Source organism: Tasmannia lanceolata, unplaced genomic scaffold (genome assembly GCF_043159265.1).
Source record: "Tasmannia lanceolata isolate RefF3 unplaced genomic scaffold, GAP_Taslan_0.1 ptg000006l, whole genome shotgun sequence".
Lineage (NCBI taxonomy): Eukaryota > Viridiplantae > Streptophyta > Magnoliopsida > Canellales > Winteraceae > Tasmannia > Tasmannia lanceolata.
The window spans coordinates 39187004-39201093 of record NW_027518683.1 but is presented as its reverse complement, the minus strand read 5'-3'; the positions used below and the strand labels follow the sequence as shown (position 1 = coordinate 39201093).

At 39.1% G+C, this 14090-nt stretch overlaps 1 pseudogene across 1 annotated transcript in view; it reads left to right on the top strand.

Annotated features, from left to right (window-relative positions):
- Positions 1–8678, top strand: part of LOC143878982 (transcription initiation factor TFIID subunit 1-like) — a 33158-nt pseudogene extending 24480 nt beyond the window's left edge. Inside the window, exon 11 of the transcript XR_013251110.1 lies at positions 8171–8678. The product of XR_013251110.1 is annotated as a transcription initiation factor TFIID subunit 1-like (transcript). The remainder of the gene's footprint in view (positions 1–8170) is intronic.
- Positions 8679–14090: the final 5412 nt, after the last annotated feature.

The following is a 14090-nucleotide window of genomic DNA, read 5'->3' as shown; positions in this document are numbered from 1 at the left end:
ATAGATAAAAGAGATCTAGACGTATCACGGTGAATCCTAAAGTAATGGAATCTGGCACGTGTCCGACACGAGTAAAAATAGATTGTAAAGGATTTAATAGCTAAGAAAAATTTAAATTGAAAAGTTTTGAAGGGCCACCCAAATTTTCCTACTATATATTATATAAATAGGTATAACATATTTAATAGCTAAGGGGATATTTACGTTCAATATGTTTTTAGATGACCTTGGGACCACTCACTTTTTCCCATTATACAGTAAGCATATTTAGATTCAAAGGAAAGAGAGCATATTTAGATAAATAAGAGATTTAAGAAACATAGAGAAATTTACATTTGTAACGTACCTAATAACTTCCAGAAATTTACATTCATAAAGTTTCAAATGATCTTGAGGCCCACCAGGTTCTCCCATTATTTATTGTATACAATCGATAGATATAAGGTTTTGTTTTTGTTTTTTTTTTTAAATGGTAAAAGAATGAATTAATAAGGAGAACCAAGAAGGTCCTCAAAGCCGCATAAAGAAAGAAATACAAAACAGATCGAGAATTTAGGGGGGAAGGAAAGCAAACCATTCCAACCCTACCCTAAACACACCATCCCTAGATATAGAGTCTGCGCCAGAATTAGTAGATCTCCTTACATGCCTAAATACAATAGAGGATCCGAAAGTTAAGTCAGCGATTTTCTCAAAAAAGAGGAAAATCTCCAAGGGGGAGACGCTGAACCCGAGAGCCACCGCCCCACATTTTTAGAATCATCCTCTAGAATTGTTTTATTATAGAGAGCCTTGTCAATTTTAATAATTCCTTGATACACAGCTTTAACCTCCGCCTCAGTGCATTCACCAACTCTAATGGGGCCAGAAAAGGACCATAAAGCTGACTCAAAAGAGTCTCTACGCAGACCTCCAATACCCTTCGGCCCTGGGTTGCCCAAACTCGACCCATCAAAATTGAACTTGAGACAATCCACCGAAGGAGGCTCCCAATGTTCAATGATTCGAGATCTAGCTTCACTTTCATTGCACACTATTTGCCATCCTTCCCATCAATCAAAGGCCGAGACAAATTGAAACAATGTAAGGCTCTTCGCCCAAGCAATAGAAAGAGCAATTACTTTGATATATGGCCAATATGGAGATTTGGTCACCCCATTAAAGACTCTAGAATTTTTCTCATTCCAAATAACCTCCCAATATGCCATCAAATCAGGGATTGACCGAGGAAAAATCCAACAAATACCAAACCGCCCTAGGATGCGGCTCCACACCTCCCTAGCAACCTTACAATAGATAAATAGATGGTTAATAGATTCACCATCTTCCAAACATAAGGGGCAATGATCCACGAGCGACATCCCTCGTTTCCAAAGAAAATCAATCGTTTGAATCCGGCAATGTATCACCGCCCACCCAAAGAAACTAACTCTAGGAGGACAATGAAATTTCCATACCTTGGCTGAGATAGAGGGTACACCGCAGGGCACAAGATGATGATAGAAGGATTTAATAGAGAAAAAGCCCGACGAATTCCAAATCCATACTCTCTTATCAAATTCGAATCTTTTGATGTAGCATCCCCCAATCAACTTTAATAGCTGGGAAACTGAATCCAATACCCAATCGAAAAAATTCCTTCTGAAACTCGGCATCCAATTCACACTGCTGCCCTCCCAAACAAAGCATTCACAAACTAAAACCGCTTTCTGGGAAGCGATCACATATAAGTCAGGGAACAAACCATAAGAGGTTCACTTGAGCACCACGCATCAACCCAGAATCTAATACGGTCACCAGTGTAGACTTTATATCTAATACTACCATAAAAAAGGTGCCTCAGCTTGTAAATATTCCGCCACACAGTCAATGACTTTTTATTATATAAATCCTTTGAGCCCCATTTACCAGCCGAGAAACCGTATTTACTTCCTATCACTTTCACCCATAATGAAGACTCCTCCAGCCCAAACCTCCATAACCATTTTCCCAAAAGAGCATGATTGAAGTCTCTAACTCTTCTAATACCCAGACCCCCTTATCGAAAGGAAGGCAAACAGATTCCCATTTAATCAATGGAATTCCTTTCTTATCCTTAGAGCCCCCCCCCATAGAAATCTTCTCTGAATTCGCTCAATCCTCAACACCACACTCACAGGGCACTTGAAAAGAGATAGGAAGTAAATAGGGATGTTTCCTAACACCTATTTGATAAGAGTTAGCCGACCTCCTTTAGATACTAAATTCCTTTTCCAAGTTTCTAATCTTCTCTCAATTCTCTCAACAATAGGCTCCCATAATGCTTTATTGGGTCTCCCAACTCCAATTGGAAGGCCAAGATAAGAAGACAGCAGGGCCTCCACCTTACAGCCCAAGATTCGAGCAAAACCGCATAGATCATTCTATGAAGAATTCAAAGCATACAACCTAGATTTCTGGAAGTTGGTTTTCTGACCAGAAATCATTTCATAACATCTGAGAGTGGCTTTTAAGTTCAAAATCTGATATTCCTCAGTAGCACAAAAGAGAAGGGTATCATGAGCAAATTGGAGTAATGACACTTCCATAGAGTCACGACCAATCTTGAAACCTTCGAAGAGCCCCAAAATATTGCCCTTTGTTATTAACCTGCTCAGAGACTCGGTAAATATAACAAACAAAAAGGGAGAAAGAGGATCCCTCCGCCTTAGACTTCTAGATTATTTCAAAAAGCCTCCAGGGGAACCATTAATAAGAATAGAGAACCAAGCCGAGGAAACACACTCTCTGATCCATCCTCGCCACTGGCTACCAAAACACATCCTCCCAAAGAGGTAACCCAAACAGTCTCACTCAACTCTATCATAAGCTTTCTCCATATCCTATTTGCATAAGACACCACCTTTCCCAGACTTTTGATAGTAGTCAATTGCTTCATTCGCTATGAGAGAACAGTTCAAAATTTGCCTCTTGCTAACAAAGGAGCTTTGACTATCTGAAATAATTGATGGAAGGACACTTTTCAGTCTATCTAGCAAAACTTTTGCCAACAATTTATACAAGCACCCCACCAAGCTAATGGGGAGGTATTCCAACACCTTTGAGGCTCCCTCCACCTTAGGGATAAGGGTAATAAATTCAGCACCTGTTCCCCTATCCAGAGTCAATCCATGATAGAATATGTTAAAAAACTGTAGAATGTCAAACTTCACATACGACCAAGACGATTGGAAGAACACTAAACAAAAGACATCGGGTCCAGGAGCCTTATCCTTACCCATGGAAAATAAAGCTCTTTCTATCTCTTCTTCCCCATAAGGTTTTTCCAGGCTCGAACACTCTTCTAATGATAGGTTACAACTCAACACCCTCAGGGATGGGGCGAACCATGTTCTCTGATGAGTATAGAGAAGAATAGAAATCCAAGATAGCTTTAGAAATCTCCTCTTTGCTATTCACCATATTTCCATTGACATTTAGCGACTCTATTATGTTTCTCCTCCTTCTAGCACTAGCCATAGCGTGAAAATATGCCGTATTTTTATCTCCTTCCAAGAACCACTTCACTCTAGATTTTTGACGCCATGATATCTCGTCTTGAAGAAGCACGCTTTTATGCTCTTCTTTTAATCTTCCCAATTCTTCCCACTCCACTTCATCACCAAGGCCACATTCCTCTAAGGCAGACAACTCCATCATGTGATTCTCAATCTAAAGTTTCCTACCCCCATATTGCTGATTCCGCTCCCCAACCCACTCTTTCAATTTTTTCTTCACAAACCTCAATTTGAGGCCAATCAGAACATTAGTAGGACCTTCTGCAGGAACAGATAACCACCATTCACCCATTTTTTCCACCATATTAGGAATGCAAAGCCAGGATAACTCAAATCTAAAAGGAGGAGGCCCCCACGACTCCAATCTAGGATCAAGGATAAGTGGGTTATGATCAGAGACAAAATGGGGCAAGGCTTTATGAAAAACCTCGATAGATATAAGTTATTTAATATTTCTAAAAAAAAAATGTATAAGTTATTTAATTGCTAGGCAATTTTGCGGAAAGCCATTTCACGACTAACTTTTGCATGAGAGATAGGAATTTTGTGGAAAGCCATTTCACGGGTGACTTTTGCATGAGAGAACAGCCACACAAGCACATTTAAATGAATAAGACAAAATCTTCTAAAAAATGTGCCCGTGTGTGTTCTCTCATGCAAAAGTCAGCCACGAAATGGCTTTCAATGAAATTGCCTAGCAAATCCTTAATAGCCGAGTAGAAAGCCCCAAGTTTTCCCATTATATGTAACTGTCAATGAATAAATATATCAGGGTTTTGCTGGGTAATTTTGTAGAAAGCCACTTTGTGACTCGCTTTTGCCGGAGAGAACAGCCACCTCAGATGCATTATGAGCCACGAAATGGGTTTCTGCGAAATTGCTTAGCAAATTCTAATATATAAATATAGGAAAAATTATGAAAAAAATGCAAAGTTTACGTTATATTGTGAATCAAGGGTGGGATTTTCAAATTCATGAGAAAAGGGCTGGCAGGTACGGTAGGGAATGGAAAATGACTAAAATACCCTCCCATCACTTTAACCACTCGTTTTACCCTTTCTCCCCCTTTTACCTTTTTTCACTCGTTTTCTCTCTTTTTTCACTCGTTCTCCCCTTTGTACCTCGCCGACGGTGACTATTCTTGCCGGAAAGCTTCGGTCCGCGTCAAAAAGCTTCGCTCCTCGCCGGAAAGTGTAGCTCCTCTTGCGAAAACCACTACTTCAACTCTCCCAAGGTTATTTTTAAACCATTTAATCTAGGGTTCATTTTTTGGGTTTTCTTGTTGGGGGGTTGGATATGACATAGTTGGAACCATTATTGAAATTGTATAAAGCTATAATTAGTTCCTGTGTTAAGGTTTCAAAAGGTTTTAGTTGATTTCTAGGTTAATCAATGGTTTCAAATGGTTTGGAAAGGGTTTCATTTTGTTGATTTTCGTTTTTTTAGGGTTTGGATGGAATGAAAGAAATATATTTTAGAAACCAAATATTTTCTTAGTTTCCATGTATTTGACTATGGTTTCGATGGATTTAATTTAGGGTTTCTATGTTTTCAAGGGTTTCATTTAGGGTTCCAAAGGGTTCCATTTGTTATGAAAGGTCTAATTGTGGTTTGTTAGGATTTCATTCAGACAACCGAAGGAGATTATTAATGTGGAGCAAATAAAAAATGCACTGGGCCCAGGAATCGAGGATGGATTTAGAAGGCCTGAGAAGATGGTTGACCTGTCAAGCTTTATTCCCCGCAGAAAGGACCTCAAATATTTGGCTGAGCAGGAGGCACAAAGGAAAACCTATGAGGAGAGGAGATTCTGGGAAGAGGAATAGAAGAGGAGAAGCAAGGAGAGGATGAGGGACGAGAGGGCTTGGAGAGAAGAAAGACAGATGCGAGAAGAGCAACAGAGAGAATTAGATCTTGGAAGGCATGAAAGCAGGGCAGGGTGCGAGAGGAAAGGCAAAAGAAAAATAAGGGACACAAGTTAAAGGATGAGTATTTAGAGGAGCATAGGGAAAATAGAAAAGACCGAAGGATTCCGGAAAGGGACCGAGCTGCCAAGAGGCGGCCTGTGTTTGATTTGGGGAATTATGCCACAGAATATGCCCCTCCAACAAAGCGCCGTAGAGCGGGAGAGGTAATCTTGTATTCCTGCATCTTCCTATTTACTACATTGCTTGAGTCTGGTCTTATAATACTGGTACACCCATCATTAGTCTAATGAAGTTTTGGGATGCTCTCCATGTTTTTTGCATGGAAAGACAAGGCATGCTCTCATTTCACTTTTTCTAAATGCAAACCGAGCCACTCGTATTGATGCCATTCTTCCAATAAACTACAAACAATTTGAGATACAGCAATTTGAGATTCAGAAGGGACATTTACCTTTAGGCCAAGGAAAAAAAAATTCTAAAATTTCCAACTTTTTTACGCCCTGAAAAGGATAATTGAACCAACGTATTCAAATTTTACTTTGAGAAACCTTCAATTTATGAAAATATCCATCGAAATTAACCATAATCACGTCATTTCTCTCTAAATTGTGGAATGAAAAAGTTTTCCCAAGAAAAAATTTCCACTAGAAATTCTTTCTTGCAATCCAAACAGGGTATGTGGGGATTCAAATTGAACTTTCTCAGGATTTTTTCTGATGATTTTCTAGGATCCACGTTTTCCATTTGATCCCGGATATGGATTGGGGATATTTATAGCAGAAGAGAAATTAGAGAATTTCTTGAATATTTTCAAAATTCTGTGAGATTTACACGTCTGTTTCATTTCTTTAACATAAAGTTATGCTATACCTACCTCTCTCTCTTATACAAGGGTAAGATTGTAAGGATGAGATTATTTCTAATACGTCCTCCGCTGCAGAGTCAGAGATATTTTTCCTATGACTTTTTAGTTCCCCTCTCTCTCTCTCTCTCTCTCTCAAAGTCACATCAAAGCAGGTTTGATAGGTCAGAGATTTTTTCCCTGAAAAATCTATAAGCTTTTCTGAAAAATCCATATTTGGAATTTCGTTCAAGTATGGCATGAATGCCTGTTATTTCTCTCCAAAATGACTCCCCTTTCCTCTGCTAAAGGACAAAATAAACCTGTCTCCATACCGTGTGTGGAAGGAATAGATGTAAAGTCAACATTTACGTCTGTCCCAACCCCTCTCTCTATACAGTGTGCTGTTTTCCTCTCCCTCTAATCTATTAGAATATCATATTATGGGGATTGCTACCCTCCTTCTCAAAAAACACCTCCGCGCTGTTCCTTTGCATGTGATGACATCCATCTATGTTGATGATGACAGCATCTATGTTGACTTTTAACAGATTTTGTCTTATTCACTGCCGTGGCTGCCTTCACATGCAAAGGGCAGGCGCAAAGGTGTTTTCTGCAAAGGACGCTAGCAAATCCATCATATTATATAAGTAACGTCTGCTTCTTGCATGCATCTGCTGAGACCACTTTTCTAAATTTACCTCGTGAAGCCATTTCTCAGCCGTTTTTATTTACAAATGATGGCATCCACGAATTCACATGTAAAAGATTGTGGAGAAATGGCTTTCCGAGAAATTGCCTAGCAAATTCCTTTTTTTAATATATTGTGGACTGTACAGCCCACACCATAGGATGATCCAAACCGTCGATTTGATGGACCGCAATGCAAATAGGTTGGGCCCTATAAATCATTTCCATAGGATGATCCTAGCCCACCAATCTATAGAGAAACTATGTATAATCAAACCTCAATAGATCGGAGGCTAGGATCATCCTATGGAAATTATTTTACGCCAAAACATATTTACATTGTGGCCTACCAAAACTCATCACATGGTTGGGAAGATACAATGCATGTATTCATCGGGATATGCTAGGCAATTATTTCACTAAAAGCCATTTTTGCGGCTGACTTTTGCATGTTAGAAAAGCCACACGGGCTCATTTTTTCGGCAGATTTTGTCCTCATTTTATTCATTTGAGGTGGTTATTTTCGTATACAAAAGGTAGCCATGAAACTGCTTCCCACAAATTTTCCCTAGCAAATGCCACATTCAAAATTCAATTAATTTTTTTTATGTTATCTCTACATATTTTTAGACAATTTCAACCTTCATTTATTTTTCTAATCCCTAAATTTGTATTTGATTTTTGAGGCAGAACCTATTTACGTTGTGGCCCATCTTATGGACAATTTGGATCATCCTATGGTGCAAGCTGTACAGTACTTTTTGGTGCTTTTTCTTTTCAGAAACTTTGTAATTGACTTGATTCGTAGGTTTAGGTAGTAAATTAGGGCACAACCTATTGATGTTGTGTTCCATCACATGGACGGTTTGGATCAACCCGTGATGTGGTCCGTATAGTTCTTTGTCGGCCCGTTTTTTACTATATATATATATATATTTGTAGCCTTATGGAATCTCCATGGAATGATCATGAATTAATGCTAGTCATTGTTCTGTGGTACTTCATGAAGATTTGGGCCAAGTTGCCTGTATCTTCTGCCACTTCTTTCTCAAACCAAATCCTAATCTGCATACACATCAAAACACGTATACATATACTCAAAATGTACATAATTACATGCATGCATGCATGCATAGATACATTGTCATGGCTCTGATTGTACAATTCCTGCATAGGTTGCACTGTCAAACATTTTAGGGAATATCGTGGAAGGCCTCAGGGATGCGAAAGAAATATCTTATCTTTTCCTGAAGCCGGTGTCAAAGAAAGAAGCTCCTGATTTTCTGGACTTCATAACAATGCCGATGGATCTTTCGACGATTGGAGAGAAGGTGAGGAGGCAGAACTACAAGAGCAGGGAAGACTTCAGGCATGATGTGTGGCAGATTACTTATAATGTGCACTACTACAACGACAGCCGCAACCCTTCCATCCCTCCCCTCGGGGATCAGCTCTTGGAACTCTGTGACTATTTGTTGAAGGAACATGATGGTGGCTTGACCAAAGCTGAATCTGGTATTAAACTCAAAGATACTTAAAACATCTACGAAAGCGTTATTTTCCTTTTGTCAAATGTGCATTATCTGCTGGTTTTATCTGTAAAAATATGGAGGCTTAAAAATTTCTTCAATTTTCGGTTGGTAAAAGAAGTGAAGGGAATAAATGATGCTTTAATTTTGTCTATCTATTGTGCCTCTTCTTAAAAAAGAAAAAGAAAAAAACAGACCCCCCACGAGGGAAAATAAAAATACGGGAGAAGTACATTTACACACCCTCAACTATGCCAAATTCCACTCCTGACCGTGGTATCGACTTCATCAAAGACATCCACTCATCTTTCTGACATTTTTAAGTAGACCCCCTCGGTTGACGGTCCGTTAGTTTAACGAGAGAATGACTTTAACTGCGGTTAATATTTTGAGGACAAAAATACCCTCGTCACTGGTTTTAAGCCATTTGCAGAGGGATTAATGTCAAAATAAATACCCTCGTCACTGGTTTTAAGCCATTTGCAGAGGAATTAGGATTATGCCTTTTCCTTCACGCCCACCGTCGCCGTTGCCATCTCTGGCAACTGTCGTTGTCGCCTTATCCATGTCGCTCATTTTTGAAACATGGTTCGTAAGCTAGAGCTCATATAAGCTTATATGAGCTAGAGTGCTCAAACACATGGGTCCCACAATTTTTGTGGTGATCCGAACCCTTCATTTGCAAGGCCCCATCATAGATAGGGTGTGTACCAAAAATTATGTCCATTGGATCATCCTAACCCCGCCAAAAGTGGAGGGCAAAAATGGGCAGATTTGTCGACAAACATTGTCTATCCATCCATTTTTCCCTCCACTTTTGGATGGGTTATTATGATCCTATGGACTTTATTTTTGGTACACGCCCTATCTATATAAAGGCTAAATGTGGGACCCATGTGTTTGTGAAACTCTAGCTCATATAAGCTTCGTGAGCTCAAGCTCACGAGCTATATATATATATACTAGTAAAAAACCCCGTGCGATGCACAGGCGGACAAAGAACTATACGGACCACATCACGGGTTTATCCAAACCGTCCATGTGATGGAACACAACATAAATAGGGTGTGCCCCAAAAATCATTTCCATAGGCTGATCCTAGCCCTCCAATCTATAGAGGTTTCCATAATATGTTGTTCCTCTTAAATCGGATGGTCAAGATCACCCTATAGGATTTTTATTAAAAAAGCATAAAGGAGGTGGGTAGGATTGAAATTATTTGGCTCTAATGGGTGCCTTTGTTAAAAAGCATAAAGGAGGGGATATGATTGAAAATATGTGTGTTGAATGGGTGCCTTTGTTAAAAAAAGTCAAAAAGAGTGATGTGTAATTCTACAAAAAATTCTCTTATTTTCTCTTCTACTATATATATATATATATATATATAATATATATACTAGTAAAGCACCCCGCGCGATGCGCGGGCTAGAAAAAACTTAATAGTTATAAAAAGATGTCTTACTACTATTATTTAACAAAAAAAAAAAGAAATGCATTGATTATCATTATTTCAATCGGACATATATAACAGAAAGAACTTTTGATTGAAAGAGGTTAAAAGGTAGCAAGGCACACGATCATACCATAACAAAGCCTCTTAAATGGCAATCCGAAAGCAAAGATGGAAGAAAAAATGTGACTAAACTACTGGAAGCCAATTTTATCCCTTAAAAACAAATACTTCGAATTCATTTAATAAACAGAATCAGGTTCTATTTTTTCAGTGAAACATATGACTTTCTCAATCAGTTTGCATGGCATGAATAGCGTCGGTCTTCTTGATAAAGAACAAAGTACCAAGCTTGCTAGCTTCGTATTACATAGTACATTATAAAATACAAAAGTGAAGCAATATTTGTAAATAGTTAAGAATCGGAATTAGATAAAAGAATTAGAGTAATTAAGTAAATGAGGCTCATTTCAACACTACCCAAAATGGATATATGGAGTTTCTCTATAGATCGGAGGGCTAGGATCATCCTATGGAAAAGATTTTTGGGGAACAACCTATTTACATTGCGGCCATCAAATGGACGGTTTGGATCATCCTGTGGTGTGGGCTGTATAGTCCATTTTGAAAAAACTTGGGTGAATATTGTAGTAGAAAGGGGTGGATTTATCACCGCGCAATGCCAAAAAACTTCTACTTCAAAAATCATCTCCATAGGATGATCCTAACCGTCTGATCTATAGAGGTTTGATTATATGGAGTTTCTTTATAGATCGGGGGGCTAGGATCATCCTATGGAAAGCAATTTTGGGGCACAACCTATTTAAAATGTGGCCATCAAACAGACGGTTTGGATCATCCTATGGTGTGGGCTGTATAGGGGTGAATATTGTAGTGCAAGGGGGGTGAATTTATCACTGCCCAATGCCAAAAAATTCCACAACGTTTATATGAAATGGGCCCACAGAGCATATAAGGTCGGAGATATGCAAAGAGAGGGAGAGAGCCGCAAATGTTGACTTTCCATTCAAATTTTATATTAAAAATTGGGATTTCCTAGCATCCATCGCGGAAGGCATTTGGTGGATGGTCTGTTGAAGGTGAGGGCAGCCACTAAGGCTAACTTTTCAGCAGATTTTGACTTCATATATGAGGTGGATGCTCTCACCTGCAAATGCCTTCTGCCAAATCCCTTGCAAGGATGGATAAAACTTCATTTCGTCCTTTAGAAGGGGATATGGGGAATCATTTTGAAGATAAAATAGGGCTATTCATGGCATTTTCGCCCGAAATTCCTCCCTTTCAGAAAAGTAAACATGGACGTGTAAATCTGACAGAATTTTGGAAATATTCAAAAAATTCTCTAATTTCTCTTCTGCTATAATATATATAGATATATAAAGGAAAGTGTTCCTGAGTTCTAATCTATAACTCAAAAACACATGTGGCCCCACCTTTTTTAGCCATCCAAAGCATTCATTTGGAACGCCCTTCTATGGATTGGGTGTGTACCAAAAATCAGCCATATAGGATCATCCTAACCCTGGCATCTGTTGAGGGAAAAAATTGGCAGAAACATGGACACACAGTGTATGCCCATTTTACACTCCACCTTTGATTGGGTTAGGATGATCCTATATGGCTGATTTTTGGTACACACCCTATCCATAGAAGGGTGTTCCAAATGAATGCTTTGGATGCCCCAAAAAATGTGGGGCCACATGTGTTTTTGAGCTATAGCTTAGATAAGCTATAGCTTATGAACACTTTCCTCATATATATATATATGAGGAATAAGATTGTGCGGTCGACCGCACCAAGCTTAGGTGCGGTCGAGGGCCCTAAACTCATGTGTGCCCAATTTGTTAGGATGATCCAAAGCATTCATTTGAAAGGCCCTTACATAGATGGGGTATGTACAAAAAATCAGCTCCATAGGATCATCCTAACTCATCCATTTGTGGAGGTCAAAATGAACAGACACTGTTTGCCACAAATTTGCCCATTTTTGCCCTCCACTTTTGTAGGGGTTAGGATGATCCAATGGAGCTGATTTTTTGTACACACCCTTTCTATGATGGGGCCTTGCAAGTGAATGGTTTTGATCAACACAAAAAATGTGGGACCCATGTGTTTGGGCCCTCGACCGCACCTAAGCTTAGGTGCGCTGGACCGCACACTCCTTTTCCTCTATATATATATATATATATATATGAGAGAACAGTTTCTTTTCTATACACAAGTGTAGATAAGTTATCTACACACTAGCTTAAAATACAGTGGAGGCCCACATTGTTTGGGTGATCCATACCATTCATTTGATTGGCCCTGACATAGATAGGGTGTCCACAAAAAATCAGCTCCATAGGATCATCCTAACCCTTCGAACCGTGGAGGCAAAATATGGACATATTTGTGAAGGTTTATACACGTCCATTTTACCTCCACAAATCGTAGGGTTGGGATGATCCTGTGGAGCTGATTTTTTGTAGACACCCTATCTATGTGAGGGCCAATCAAATGAATGGTTTGGATCACCCAAACAATATGCCCTCCACTGTATTTTAAGCTAGTGTGTAGATAACTTATCTACACTTGTGTGTAGAAACCGTTTTCTCTCTCTCTCTCTCTCTCTCTCTCTCTATATATATATATATATATATATATATATATATATATATAGAGGAAAGTGAAGCTACACCGCCGGTGTAGCTAACTTAGCTACACCGCTGGCTTAAAATATAATGGGCCCACATTGTTTTGGTGATCCAAAGAATTCATTTGATTGGCCCTCACATAGATAGGGTGTTCACCAAAAATCAGCTCCATAGGATCATCCCAACCCTACGATTTGTGGAGGCAAAAATGAACGTGTAAAAACCTTCACAAATTTGTCCATTTTTGCCTCCACAGTTTGAAGGGTTGGGATGATCCTATGGAGCTGATTTTTGGTGGACACCCTATCTATGTGAGGGCCAATCAAATGAATGGTTTGGATCACCAAAACAATGTGGGCCCATTGTATTTTAAGCCGGCAGTATAGCTAAGTTAGCTACACCGGCGGTGTAGCTTCACTTTCCTCATATATATATATATATGAGAGAACATTTCCTACACACTTGTGTAGGTAAGTTACCTACACACTAGCTTAAAATACAGTGGGGGCCCACATTGTTTGGGTGATCCAAACAATTCATTTAAATGGTCCTCACATAGATAGGGTGTCCACAAAAAATCAGATCCATAGGATCATCCCAACCCTACGATTTGTGGAGGTAAAATGGACGTGTATAAACCTTCACAAATTAGTCCATTTTTTGCCTCCATAGTTTGAATGGTTAGGATGATCCTATGGATCTGATTTTTTGTGGACACCCTATCTATGTGAGGATCATTCAAATGAATTATTTGGATCACCCAAACAATGTGGGCCCCCACTGTATTTTAAGCTAGTGTGTAGGTAACTTACCTACACAAGTGTGTAGGAAATGTTCTCTCTCTCTCTCTCTCTCTCTCTCTCTCTCTATATATATATATATATATATATATATATATATATATATATATATATATATATATATATATATATATATATATATATATATATATGAGGCGAGGTTTCTGAGGTATCGCGCAGGCTAAGCAAGCCTCTATATAACACCATCTCCCATGTTCTATGACTCATCCTACCTCTTCATTACATAGGATCTCACATAGATAGGGTGTTCCTAAGAAACCAGCTCCATACAATCATCCTAACCATTCGATCTTTAAAGAAACCAGCTCCATACAATCATCCTAACCATTCGATCTATAGACGCCTAGTTTGTAGCCGTCCATTCTAAAACTCCACAAATCAACACATACCACGATCCTATAGAGATGATTTCTTACGGGCACCCTACCTATGGTAGGTCCTATAGAATTAACAGGTTGGATGACTCAGACACCATGGGAAATGGCATATATAGAGGGCTGCTCAGGCTGCACGATACCTCAGAAACCTTTTCCCTATATATAAAAGGGAAAAGGTTTATGGTTATGGTTATGGTTATGGTTAGGATTATAGGTTACGGTTAGGGTTATGATTTGTGGAGGTTTAACAAATCACAGTAG